Raw genomic sequence first — 14,065 nt, 5'->3', positions numbered from 1 at the left:
TAAGAGGAATTCAAGCTTAAGACCAAGAATGAAAGCATAGTTCAAATACTTATCCAATGTTTGGAGGTGTTCCTTGTATTAAGAGAGGTCCTTCGCTTTAATGCCTAATAATTTATGTCAATATTGGTTGCCCTTTCTCCTGTATTTCAGCATTACACATGATAAAGAATAGACAATGGATAGTGATTTTTCTACTACAAAGAGAACATTATTCGATACTTTGTAGGCTTTGTCCTATATTTTTGTCATACAGTTGTTCTTTATTTCCTACAAGTGTAGTAGGCCACTGACATGGGCAAACAGTTTCTTAAAGAGTAAGTGTATGGGTGGGGAATGTATATGTTTCAGTCCACATATTTGTCCTAAAAGGTATTAAGGACATTAGCCTACTCTCTTGCTGACCTGTTGCTAATATTTTTGAAAAGTCACATAGATATGGAGGAGGTACCAGAAATAGAAGATTTGTTCAGTTTCCTTGAATCTTCAGAAATGGGTGAAAATGAAAAGCATAATGGTTGGCAGTTACCATTCAGTAAATTTGGCTTTGATCCCTGTTAATATAATGGAACTACCCTAGAAAGAGAATTTCTGAACACCTAAAGGAAGAAATATTACAGCTAAGCAGAAGGGGTTTAAAGAGAGCCAAATTTCTGTCCTAAGGAAACAGGAGGAGTGTCTAGCGGTATATCACAGCTCCTACTGCCAGCTCCCATCTTCTGTACCATCTTCATTATTGATCAAGATGGCAGGATAAACTTGAACACAAATTAAATTTGCAGATACACTGACTTGAGAAAGGTTGTAAATATCCACCAGGATAGGCAGAGCAATAACATGAAGGAACCTAGAGATATTAGCAATCTGGGTAGACAATAACAATTAGGAAAAATGGAGTGCAAATTAATAGAGTTGGAAGACTTACCTATTCAACAGGACAAAAATCTGCAAAGCAGTAATGCTGAAAAATTGCTGAAGTATAATACTGGACTGCAAATTAGACATGACGCATGGTTGAAATATAGCAGCAAAATAAGGTCACTGCACTTTGGGGGGCTACATAAGCATTGTCATGACAGCATGGAGATGTAATAGTCTCTGTATGGCCTGGTCTTATCCCATCAATTTCTAGGCATTTTACTACCTGGATAACATTTAGTAACTGAAAAAATATCAAAGGGGGACCAAAAATAATTATAGGCCCTAGAAGGATTAATTTATGGAGTAAGATAAACTATACATCTTGGTTAGACTGAAGAGGGTGGGAGGGCATTAAATTACAGATATCTGTATGAAGAAGGGAGGTAATGTTTCACAGGTGGAGCATAGGGATAAAAGTAGGCATAACTGGATGAAATTAGGAAAGAGTCCTTAAGATGAATAAATGTCAGGAAAACTATCTTGATAGATTTATAAGGCTACGAAATAATCTGAAAGAGAAGTGGTAGAAACGTCATCACTTGGCACTTACAAAACTAGACCGAATAAAACGTTAGAAAATGTACAATAGACAAAACTCCATCAACAGAACTTTAATTCTGTGCCAGCTTCATTTACATTTAAAAATCTGAGGTTTTATTTTTTAATTACAGTAGAACCTCAGAATTAGACACCTCACAAATGGAGGTTGTTTGTAACTGAACAAAATGTGTTTTTTTTTCAAAAGTTTGCAATTGCACATTGACTTAATACAGCTTTGAAACTTGCAGAAGAAAAATGCTGCTTTTAACCATCTTAATTTAAATTAAACAAGCACAGAAACAGTTTCCTTATCTTGTCAAATTTTTAAATTTTTTTCTCTTTTTTTAGTAGTTTAACACAGTACTGTACTGTATTTGTGGTTTTGGTTTTTTTGTCCTTTTGCTGCCTGACTGCAAACTTCTGGTTCCAAATGAGGTGTGTGGTTGACTGGTCAGTTCGTAATTCTGGTGTTTGTAACGCTGAGGTTCTACTGTATGAAACAATGAAAAATACACTTAGTAAGAAGAGTAGACCCCCTTTGTTTTTAATTAAATAAAATTTATTTTACATGGTGTCCACACTTCTAGTTGTCAGAATATTGCAAGCAACACAAAACTGCACTGAAGATGGGGGTACGAAGTAGAGAGGGAGGGTTTTGGTAGCTAAGTGAGATATAGTTGGAGTTTGGGCATATGGACATGCAATTTTAGGATTGTGGGATATGTACATTACTTGGATATTTCTGCTAAAAAGATCAATAGTAAAATAAATCTTAAAATGACATTTAAATTATGTCAGTATTAACACCCATTAAGATGAAGGCGGCAGTTCACACCCCTCAGAGTTTTTCAGTCTGCCTGCAGACTTGGGAAGGCCCTGGGACAGGGACTGTTTTTTTCTGGCTTTGTACAGTGCGTAGTACACTGGGGCACCGACTTGATAGTGTGAATAATAACAACATTGCATCAGTTTATGCTTGATTCATATTTTTAAGCTTACCTCCATGATCACGGGCCCTGGAAACAGGCTTTTTAAAATACAATTTTAGATTCTGGAGCACAATTCTTCAGCCCCAGGTGATCTGCAACTTGTGCAGCCAAAGAATACAGAGGATCCTGCCAACAGGGAACAAGGTTCTGTTGTGCCCAGCTATGGCTGAGTATGTTAGGTCCTATGGGGCTGATTGAATGTCCTCAAGCTCGTTCTGCTCTTGAAAAGAGAGGAAAGAAGTAGGCAATATTATGGCAAGTTGAATTGCAGAAAGTAACAGAATCACAGTGGTATGACAGCTTGACATTGCACTGAACTGTGCTTGTCATAATGTTGCACTGATGTGATGGTGAATGCTAATGATGTGATTATGCTATCACAACATTGTCTGGACTTTGCACTGCAATTATTTTATAGCTTCCTGTGACTCCATTTGATGTCGACTCTTCAAAAGCTGGTGCTAATTAACAAGAGGCCATTTGTTACAGTATTGTATATTGCAGATTAGAAGCCATTTTGTTCTACTGACCTACAGTACATCCAGGTATCTTTTAAGTTCAAGAAGCTACATCTGGTGGTTTTCTGTCTAGGAAAGTACTACAGTCATGAAGACATATCTGATTTCCCTCCAAGTATTTAAATTTACAAATAATTGTTATGCTAATTGGGTTAGTCTATATATAGATAAAACAATTTCTGTGTGTTGATCTGAGACATAGGGAAAGATAGATTATGGCTTATAGTAACATCCTCTGATAATGCAGTTTGGAAAAACAATTTTCCAAATCAGTTATTTCAATTAAAAGTCAAAGTTTACTTTAAAATATATATTTTTCCCCGGACTGGTCAGGCCTTCTTTCAGTGACCTTTTTCCCCAGGGTTCTCAAACCCATCTATTTGTGATATCTCAATGGGTCTCTTTGTGTCTGTGTGAACAAACATGCTATTTCACTGTCATGTGCTTAAGGAAATGTGTTTGCCTGATTAGTCTTATGGATGTGACAACATGATGATCCAGTATATTAGTTCCAGAAAAACATTGGCTTCAAAAGCAACATCATGCTCATTAGCAGAAGTTAATGTCAAATCTGCAGAAATGGCTTTAAATATTTACTACAAATTGTATTCACTTATTGGCTTGCTGATTTAGAGTGCTTGTGCAGTGTGTACTTACCTTTTTGTGTATAATTTCTTTAAATTGCATGGATATTTTGGTAGACCCTGCATTACAAATTCCAGTACTCCATGTGAATTTGGTATGCTTGTCTACTGACTGTTTTGTAGTTACTTGTTTTTCGGGTCGCAGTTTTATGAAGCATGGTAGTGTAGCCCTCTTGCATTTTGTCAGAAACTGGCAAAGCTAAACATTGCTAATCCAGTTGTCCTGGTTGATTTCCTGTACAGAGAAATTGCAGGCAGCCACAAACACTCTGTAAAATAAAGAGGCATTGGAATGGTCAACTAAAGCTTTGTCCCCACTGCAGTTAAGATTATGCTGGCAATAGCCATGTTTATAAATGATAGAATGTAGAGCACTTTGGTGGCCAGATTCTGAGCTGGTGTAAATTAGGGTAGCATCATTGAAAGCACGTTGTGGATAACTCTGTGCTGATTTACACCAGCTGAAGATCTGACACTTCACCTTTAAAGCCAAGAATTGAGCACACTTCCACAAGCTGCAGGAACTGGGACCTTTGAACACACTTGAATCCTTGAAACACACTTGTGAAACTTGTACTAATTACAGTCTTACTTATTTTATCGTTGTTCCCTGCATGCTCATGTCTGTCTTTAGACTAAATTATTGAAAAATGTAAAATATGTTGCTGGGAATGTATCTAGATCATTTTGAAAAAAAATTGTGAAACTAGATGCAAAGTGAAAATTAAGTTCAACACTATTATCCCCATTTTACAGGGGCAGAGAGATTGTAATTTGCATAAGGCCTCAAAAAGAGAGATGATGTGAGAGGCTGAATTAGGACTTTGGATCCTTTGCTTCTAGTCCCAGTCCAGAATGCAGATCGGGGAGGAGCTAGAAGGGTCCAAGAACAGTTCAACAACTAGTGACTAAGGATTTATTTTATGTTATAACCATGGTGCAGATTGGTACTGTAATCTAGCATAGCAAAATGCTCTAACTGACTGAGTAATCTTAAATACTAACTTTCCAATGGAGAAATTAAGTCCTTGTTTGCCCTTTCAGAAACTTGTACAGAAGAAGAATTGGATGCTTTTTCTGTTTGAATTTGAGACTAGTGTTTGCAAATAGCCTTATTGGGCAGAGATTAAAAATACTTTTGTTTTAACAAAAAACAAAAAAAACCTCATAATTGGAACAAAAGTTTGTATTATTCTACTAGGCAATGAAAGGTCAATTCTTTGGACTGTGAAAAGAAGGCTTTTAAATAACTTGACATGCCAGAGATTTAAATACCACTCCGTGCTCTTCTGTTTGCTTTCTCTTTGTTCACAGAGAAGACCTTTTTCTCTGTGGACCATGCTCACTGGAAACAATTCTTCTGCAATCCACTGAAGTTTCTTGCTGAACCAATCTAGAAATAGCTAATGGGATTCAAATATTTGTAGTGCAAAGAGAATTCATAAAATGCTTTGAGAACAGTTGGGGGGAAATGTTCTGAGAACAACTGAGGGGGAAAAAAGCAAACTGACACAGCAAAAGAAAACTACAGTGTTAACTACAGTGGGTGTATAGCCACAGTCACATATAAAAAACAATAGTGTTCACTCTGCTATTGCAAACAAAGGCTTGGGGGAGGACGACCCACGAAAGCTCCCAACTTACTGCGTGTCTAGATCTGAAAATCTTCCCCAGCAGAGAAGGCTGAAAGCCCCACATGTGAGGGTTAAGGACATCCTAAGAGCCCAGCCTTGTGGGAAAGGGTTGGGCAGAGAGCTGCAGTAGTTTGGGGACCAGCGATGAAAACATGGTGCGCATGTAAGTGGGAGATAGGTGCATGCATGGTGACGGGGGGCAGGAGGAGAAAATTGGTGGGTGCATTAGGAAACCCAGTGTACAATGTGTGTGGAGGGATACCTAGGGAGTGATAAATGGTTGAATCTCAAAGAGGAAGATAACTGCAGGAAGGAAATTAGTGAATGGGTACATAGGTCATTGCATGTTGTTATGTGGGTGAGTGTTGGATTTGGTGAGTGCATGAACTTGATTAGGACAAGTGGTTGTCTTATGCATGTTTTAGTTGCAGAGTATGAGTGACTGGGTATGGATAAGCAATAGAGAAAGAGACATGAGAGTAATGGAAGGAAGGAGAGTTTCAGGGGATAACACAAGGGGGTGAGGAAGATAAAAGTAAAGATTGAATGGAAGGAGGCGTTCTCTGGAACAATCAAGAGAAAGAGAAGGAGGAGAAAGTATCAGTCTAAATCTGGAGGAAGAATCACAAGTATTTAGAGATCTTGGGCCTCTCGTTAAAAAAGGTCTGTTTTTATCCCTTATATGCTTTGACTTTTCAATGCTTTTTTTTTTTTTTTAATCTAGCTGTGTGGGGACAATGAAATAAACATTATCAAACTGATCATATTTTATGTTCCTCTTCATTTTTTCTACATCTGGTTAAGATTAGGATCATTTTCTCTGAAACTGTCAAAATTTGTTTAGATGCATCTATCTTGGGTGATTGTTTTCAGAGCCAATCACAGGACTTAAGTTGTTTTTTATTCCTACTAGAAAATTGCTTCTTCATCCACAGTATTTAAAAAGCTGGGAAGAAGTATGTCATTGACCGTTCTTTTTTGCATGTGCTTTAGTGTAACTAGATTTTGGTAACTATACCAAGGCATGCAAATGCTTGTAAGCATATATGGCCTGATCCAAGGCTTGTTGAAGTCAGTGGAAATATGACTGTTGACTTCAATAGGGTTTGGATTGGGGCTATAGAAAAATCAAATAGAAGGTTGGCCAATAAGGAATTACATAATTCAGCTAACATTTCTATAAGGTTTTATTTGCCCATGGTATGTAGAATATTAGCTATAAAATTCTATAGGATAGTTCAAATAGATTATAGAAAGGATCTTATACTCTTTTTTTTATTTCTATAGGGTTCTAGAATAAAACCCTATTAAATTTCTATTCAGACCTATGTGTTTCAATCTGTTTCATTTTACAGGACTTCTCTCTAAGAGCATTGTGTATTTGTGATGTATCCACATTTCATAAGCTTGGTTTCTCATTAGAAACATATTGCAGTACAAACAAGTTGAGGAGTCTTGGATCCGTCTCGCACTTGCTTGTGGGCAGGGATAGTGGAATGCTGCCTGTTTCAAGTTTTTGAAGCTCCCCTATGATTGGAGAAAAATAAAAACATTATAAACAGGACTGTATTTTTGCAGCAAGAAAGCCCCATCTGGTTTATATACAGTTGAAGACAACTTTTGTGAGCTTCTGCCATGCAGAAGGTAGATGTTTTTTTTCTTTGCTGACACGAGAGCATAGACTTAAGTGCAAGAAGATATTTTTAGCATTTAATGTTTCAAATCTTTTTAGTGCAGGAGACATAAAAAAGAATGCTTCATTTGTTTTTAACTTTTCAGAGCCAGGTGTGAGAAGGTGATTTCTGTCACAAGTCTGATGACAATTCCTAACATCAAAGAATTAAATGCTAGTCTGGTTTTCAAAGGTGCTGAGCACCTGCAACTTCTATGGATTTCAGTTGGACGTGTATATTTTCAGGAATATGAGGATCTTTTACAGTCATCTGATAGTGTATTTTCTTCCTTGCCTGGATAGCTATAGTTTTGCTATATGCTGTTAAATAGTTGCCATGTTTCTCAGTGGAGGTGGCTCCTCTTTAGTCATCAAACAAATGATTCCATAGATAGATAGCAGTACTGGAAATGGGTAATAAGATGTCATGATGTGAGTCTGCCAATCCATGTTATGTAATGCATCCAAACATCAGAAGGCAAGCTAGGAAGATGACACAGAACAGCAACACATCAGTGTCTGATGTGTTCTTCCCCAACTGACTGACTGACCGACCATACTGCCAAATCCAAGATCTGAAAAATCAGAAGATAAACCAATTTGAATCCAAAAGATCTACTTCCAAACTGAAATGAACAAATATCCTGTTTGCAGTGCACATGCCTCTGTACAGATACATATAGACAACTTAGCCCCAGTTGCTATTAGTATCATGTCCTGAAAAGAGCAGACAACTGGCAGGAAAATAAAGCTGGGCTGGAATTGGGATTGGGATGCTTATCGGGGTCACCTCCCCTTCTCTGTGGCCAGGACATGCCTCATTCCCCCAGCTTTCAACCATGTGCGGCTTGCAAAAAGCCCATGCCCAGGAGCGGTACCATATCACTTGTCTAAAGGTGATATGGGGACCCACTTGTCCTGGGGAGACCCATCAGAGGGATCACTGTAAGATCTGCATGGGATTCCACCCTAGGACAAAGAAGGAGAGGAGTCAAAGATTGAAGTTCATCCTAATGGAGGCTGCTCTCTGACCACACTCAGTGCGAAGCCGACACCTAGTACATCCACTTCAGTGTGGAGGGCACCGGCATCCGTAAGAGAGAGTGTGCCAAGCAAGGATTCTGTCTAGAGCATAGTTTCTCAACCTGTGGTACGTGTACCCCTGGGGAAGGGGAGGCAGGCGGCAGTTGCCGACCACTGGGAAAGCCGGGCAGCAGTCGCCCACTTCCTGCCCTGTCACAGCTCTCAGCTAGGAGGCAGGCAGCAGCCGCCGGCTTTTGGTGAAGGCGGGCAGCAGCCCCCCGCTCTCTGCCGGGTCCCAGCTCCCAGGTGGGAGCCCAGTGGTAGCCTCCTATGTCTCGTGAGCTGAACTTGCAGCTGGGTGGCAGCCACCCGCGCCCCAGCTCCAAGCCAAGGGACAGCCTCCCGTGGCCTGGCTTGAAGACGGGCAGGAGCTGCCTGCCCACATCACTGGGTCCCAGCCGGCGCGGAAGCCTCCTCTGCCCCAGCTCGGATTGGATGGCAGTCGCCCACCTCCCAGGCTGGCAGCCAGGTGGCAGCCCCCCTCCTGGGCTCAAAGCCCAGTGCCCAGAAAACTTGTCAATTTCACTGCTCTATGACTGCCCCACATTTTACCAGTTACCCTCTTTTCCTCTCTCTCTCTCTCTCTCTCTCTCTCGCCCCCCGTCCCTGTCTTTCTCTCACCTCTTCCTCCTCTCAAATCTATGGCAAAAAATTTGACATGGTGTTTCATATTCCCCAGCATTGCCATGCTGCTCAAAGCCCCCTAGCTTTGGCCAACGTCACCTCTAGCCCAGGGACATACTTGAGTTGTGCACCTCTGGTGTAAAGGTGGTAACCCTACCCACATTAGGTCTGACATCTGTCTTATATCAGCCTTATATACTCAGCCCTTCTTCCAACATATGACTCACATTAGTCTGTAAATATAAAATCCTGCGGAAAATTGAGTGTTGGGGTACTTATTAAAATTTTCAGAAGTTAGGGGTACTTGCTTCCTAAACAGTTGAGAAACACTGGTCTAGAGACCTTTGACACCATCACCGATCACTGGCTCTGAGGGACATCTCATGGACACAGCACCGCTCACAATGTCCCGTACTACGTAAGAAGCAGAGAAAGATGGACAAGGGGTGCTCACCGACGCCCAAAACGGGTTGTAGGGGGTTCAAGCGGAGGGCGACCCGCATTGGGCCACTCAAGTGCCATACCCTCACCCATGGTACCCTTGACTCCAGGCCCAGGAAGGGGTCTGTCGAGTTTGTTGCCTTTGGCCTGCCCATGCAGGGAGACTCACAAGGAGGACCTACAGCTCTCTTCCATGCCAGAGACTTTTGAAGTGGCCAGGAAGCAGATAGAGAGCAAAACACCGCCATCTCCTCCCAGGCACGAGCGTGTTCCGGACACCAGACCACTGGGGCCAAAAAAGCACCCGGTGCCATCCCGGGGAAAGCTGGCTGTGATGCCGCGGTTGCCATCTCCCTGGCACCGCTCTCCAGCACCATCAGGAACTTCATTGCCTTCTGGTCCCCGTGAAGTGAGTTGTCAGGCTCCAACTCTGAAGCAGAGTCCTACTCCTCGAGAAGAAGCACTGGGTAGATAGATGGCACCAGATGATTGAGGCTGGGCCTCTGCAATGGCAAATGGCAGCTCAGTGGCCTTTTTGGACCCCTTCAACATTCCACCAGACTCAGGGATCGCAATCTGGACAGTCGCTATAACTCAGCTCTGGGAGCAGACATCACCCCCCTCAATCGGATGACGTGCTACTGCGTGGTTCTGGAACCACCATGAAATATGACACGGAGCTTGGCACTGAGCACAACGTTGACCCCAGCACCGAGTTTGAGGAACCAGTGCCATGGGACCTTCTGGGAGCAGGAGGTCAAGAGACTGCCCTGGTCAGAACATCATCATCTTTGTCCCCAGATGAAGCAGTAGCGGCACCAATTGCAGGGTGCAGAATTTGGGCTCCAGATTGAGGAGGTCTCTGACAACGCAGACCCTATGGTAGACATTCTAACCCCTGTGGGCCCATCCAGGGTAGCACTGCCACTAATAAAGACCATTCATGACACAACGAAGTCACTATGGCAGACTGCTGCTGCTTTGCCTCCAACTGCAAAGAGGGTAGAGAAAATATTTTGTACCCTCTAAGGACTACAAATACCTTCAGACTCATCCCCCACCAGGATCGCTTGTAGTTGCAACAGCCAATGAGCATGAGAGGCAAGGTCAGCAAGGCCCCACACCAAAGCAAAGGATGCTAAAAAAATTGGATCTCTTTGATAGAAAGATGTATTCTACTGGAGGGTAGACTGGAAGTAACTCCTTTGGTTTTTTTTTTCTTTGATTTCCAAGGTTGTGAAGAGCTTTGCAAGTCTGAGTGTCACTTGACTGCAGGTAAAGTATATTACAGCTTGTGATAACCTGACTGACTTGACCTAGCATTGAACTGTTCAGGAGGACTTGCTCTTTTATTGCATGATAGACATGTTGTTTCTGTGTTTGTTTATGATTTGGGAAGTTTTTGCTTTAGATTGGAAAAAATGATCATAGAGCAGGTTTGCCCAAGTCATTCCTGGTGGAACAAGATAATATTTCATATAATTTATGAAAATTACTCAATGCATGTAAAAATGAGTAAAAGCTGTGAGATTGATATTATGGGCAATTTACAGATATAACTGGAAAATGTCACATAGTTCCATGGTCAGAACCTATGAGTAGTGACACAATTAAAAAAACAAACAAAAACCACACTACATAGAATATACACAAAGACAAGGAAGAATTTGTAATTGACATTGTTGCTCCTTTTCAACCCAAGCAGCTAGTCAAATTTCGGGGCTCTGGGGATGTTCCAATTGGAAATAGAATTGATGGAGACTGGTATTCTCTTTGTTGCACTCTTCTTTGTTTACAGGGAATGTACAAAGTTGTTCTTTTCTGAATGCAGAAGGAACTCAGAACAAAAAGAGTGGTTTCTTAGCTTTCTGCCCCAAGTCTCTTCAATCAACAAAAGCTTGATCTCTAACTGTTTTTCTGATTTACACTGTAATCAGAGGCTACAGTTTGGCTTTTTTGCCTCTGCCCTCTCTCTGTTCTTGTCTGTTCTCACTTTCTGTGTGCTCGCTCACATCTGCACACAACTGGTTACAATACCCAGTAGAACTCTCCTTCCCCTCATGCCCCCATACACCTTGTGCTAGTTTCTGGGCACATAGTATTAGGTCTGGTTTTAAGTGTGGTCCCTTAAGTGTTTCTTATGACTATCTTGAGAGAGACATATTCACACATCAGTTTGAACAAAGTTTTAACTCCGAGTTTCACTCAGCTCAGAACAGTGTGTGTGTGTGTGTGTGTGTGTGTGTGTGTGTGTGTGTGTGTATGATTGGAAATGTAGACATCTCTGCATATGCAGAGAAATTTGGAGACTGGTATCTGAGAATGCTTTATCACTGCTTTAACTGTGATATGTAACCTATAATTTAAATCAGCTTCTGTATCAGGTAACTGGAAGATAGCTAATGTGACACCAACTTTTTTAAAAGGCTCCAGAGGTGATCCTAGCAATTACAGGACAGTAACCCTGACTTCAGTACCAGGCAAATTGGTTGAAACTATAGTAGAGAACAGAATAATCAGACACATAGATTAATATAATTTGTTGGGGAAGCGTCAACATGGCTTTTGTAAAAGGAAATCATCCCTCACCAATCTACTAGAATTCTTGGAAGGGGTCAACAAGCATGTGGACAAGGGTGATCCAGTGGATATAGTGTACTTAGATTTTCAGAAAGACTTTAACAAGGTCCCTCACCAAAGGCTCTTAAGCAAAGTAAGCTGTCATGGGATCAGAGGGAAGGTCCACTCATGGTTCAGTAACTGATTAAGACAGGAAACAAAGGGTAGAAATAAATGGTCAATTTTCAGATTGGAGAGAGGTAAATAGTGATGTTGCTCAGGGGTCTGTAATGGGACCAGTACTGTTCAACATATTCATAAATGATCTGAAAAAAGGGGTAAACAGTGGGGCGGCAAAATTTGCAGATGATACAAAACTACTCGAGATTGTTAAGTCCAAAGCAGACTGCAAAGGGTTACAAAGAGATCTCACAAAACTGGCTGACTGGGCAACAAAATGGCAGCTGAAATTCAATGTTGATAAATGCAAAGTAATGCTCATTGGAAAACATAATCCCAACTCCACATATAAAATGATAGGATCTGAAATTAGCTGTTACCACTCAAGAAAGAGATCTTGGAGTCATTGTGGATGGTTCTCTGAAAACATCCACTCAAAGTGCAGTGGCAGTCAAAAAAGTTAATAGAATGTTGGGAATCATTAGGAAAGGGATAGATAATAAGACAGAAAATATCTTATTGCCTCTTTATAAATCCATGATACTCCCATATCTTGAATGCTGTGGGCAGATCCAGTTGCCCCATTTCAAAAAAAGTATATTGGAAGTGGAAAAGGTACAGAAAAGGGCAACTCTAATGATTAGGGGTATGGAAAATCTTCCATATGAGAAGAGATTAATAAGACCGGGACTTTTCAGCTTGGAAAATGCACGACTGGTATGGAGAAAGTAAAAAAAGGAAGTGTTATTTACTCCTCCTTCCAGAGCTATGTCTTATGTTCCTTTCTTACAAGTCGTTTTCTGAAGAGGACTTCCTTTTTTACTTGATCTTTATAAACCATATGCTGGAGCTCAGACAAAATGGCTATACAGGGTTTTGCACTGATGTAACTAAATTGGTTTAAAAACAGATTTAAGTTAAACTGGTGCAACTTCTATATGTAGACAAGGCCCATTCATGCTTGTGTCCATCCCCCTACAATTTGAAAAGCAAGGATATATTTTATAAAAGGATATAGGCACAAAACATCAGTGAATTATGCTTTGGAATGGCGAGGCCAGCTACTATATTGTTCATATTAATCATTCACATTTGATATTTCTCCACTTGGAACACGCAGTATAATCTCTTGTGATGTTTCAGGCTGTACTTCATGTATTTCAGGGAGTTCAAAGAGTTGCACTGCTACTTGCTCGTTAATGAATAATTACATCATATTGAAGACTCACAAACTTGGCTTTGTGGTTGATTCTAGTAGGGCTATTTTTAGTTCAATATTATAACAATTTGAAAAAGTCATCTGGCTTGGAACAAGAGAGTTCAGGGAGGCAGATTAAGAATGTCAAGTCCTATCTATGAATAATCAGGTAAGGTCTTGACATTCTTAAATCAAGTGACAGTCACCTTGCAAACTGTAAGCCTCCTGGCCTAATTGTGCGAGTTAATTTCAGTGGGAGCCATGCACATGAAGGCAGAACTGGACTTTTGTTTTGTCTTCAAATGGCTAATGTGAAAATATCCTTGCAAAAATGATAGGACTCGGTGCTTGTGTGTGTTTAAGGGGGGGAAATGGGCTGATTGGACTGTTCTGGATGTTCCTATCAATGAATTCAGTAAAATAAAGGAGCACTTGCAGGGGAAATCTGCCTGCCTGGTATCTGACTAAAGGTGTTTCAGTAGATGACTGTGGAAAATTGGAACAATCCTAGTTCCTGATATGCTAAGAATGAAGAGCTCGCTCCTGTATGGTGCTGAGCATGTCTGGCATTCTACTGAGCACCTTCAGCCCCCACTGAAGTAAGTGAGAATATGTAGTACCTCATAGGAATGATCCTTAGTTTATAACGTCAGGCCTCTGCTACAGCTGCCAGGTATTCAGTGCAGCTTGGGCACCTCCCACTACTACTGAGTTGGTAACTTCTTGTGTGAAGTATGCTATGCATTCTTGGACTGCGGAGTAGCTTCCTCCACATGGAAGGTGGATGTGTTACATTAATGGCTGCAAGTGGCACCAGGGCCCAAGCATAATTTTTTCAGGTCCAGTACAAACTTGTAACATGAGCCCCCTCCCACACACATACCACAAACTCTCATCTCATACGTACAATCTCCTGAGTCATGAAAAAAGTTTGAATTCTGATATTACTGTTACATATTCTACATTTCTGAAAAATGCCCCCTCACCCTCCCTTTGCCCTTTTTGTTTAACATAACACCCAGCCTGAGAGCCCTATAAGTTTGCTGACTATTTTGTAACTTTTTT

The sequence above is a fragment of the Emydura macquarii genome, unplaced genomic scaffold, assembly GCF_026122565.2.
Source record: "Emydura macquarii macquarii isolate MOO-44397 ecotype Brisbane River unplaced genomic scaffold, CSIRO-AGI_Emac_v2 contig_1451, whole genome shotgun sequence".
Lineage (NCBI taxonomy): Eukaryota > Metazoa > Chordata > Testudines > Chelidae > Emydura > Emydura macquarii.
The sequence above is the reverse complement of the archived record's forward strand: the minus strand, read 5'-3'. Positions refer to the sequence as shown.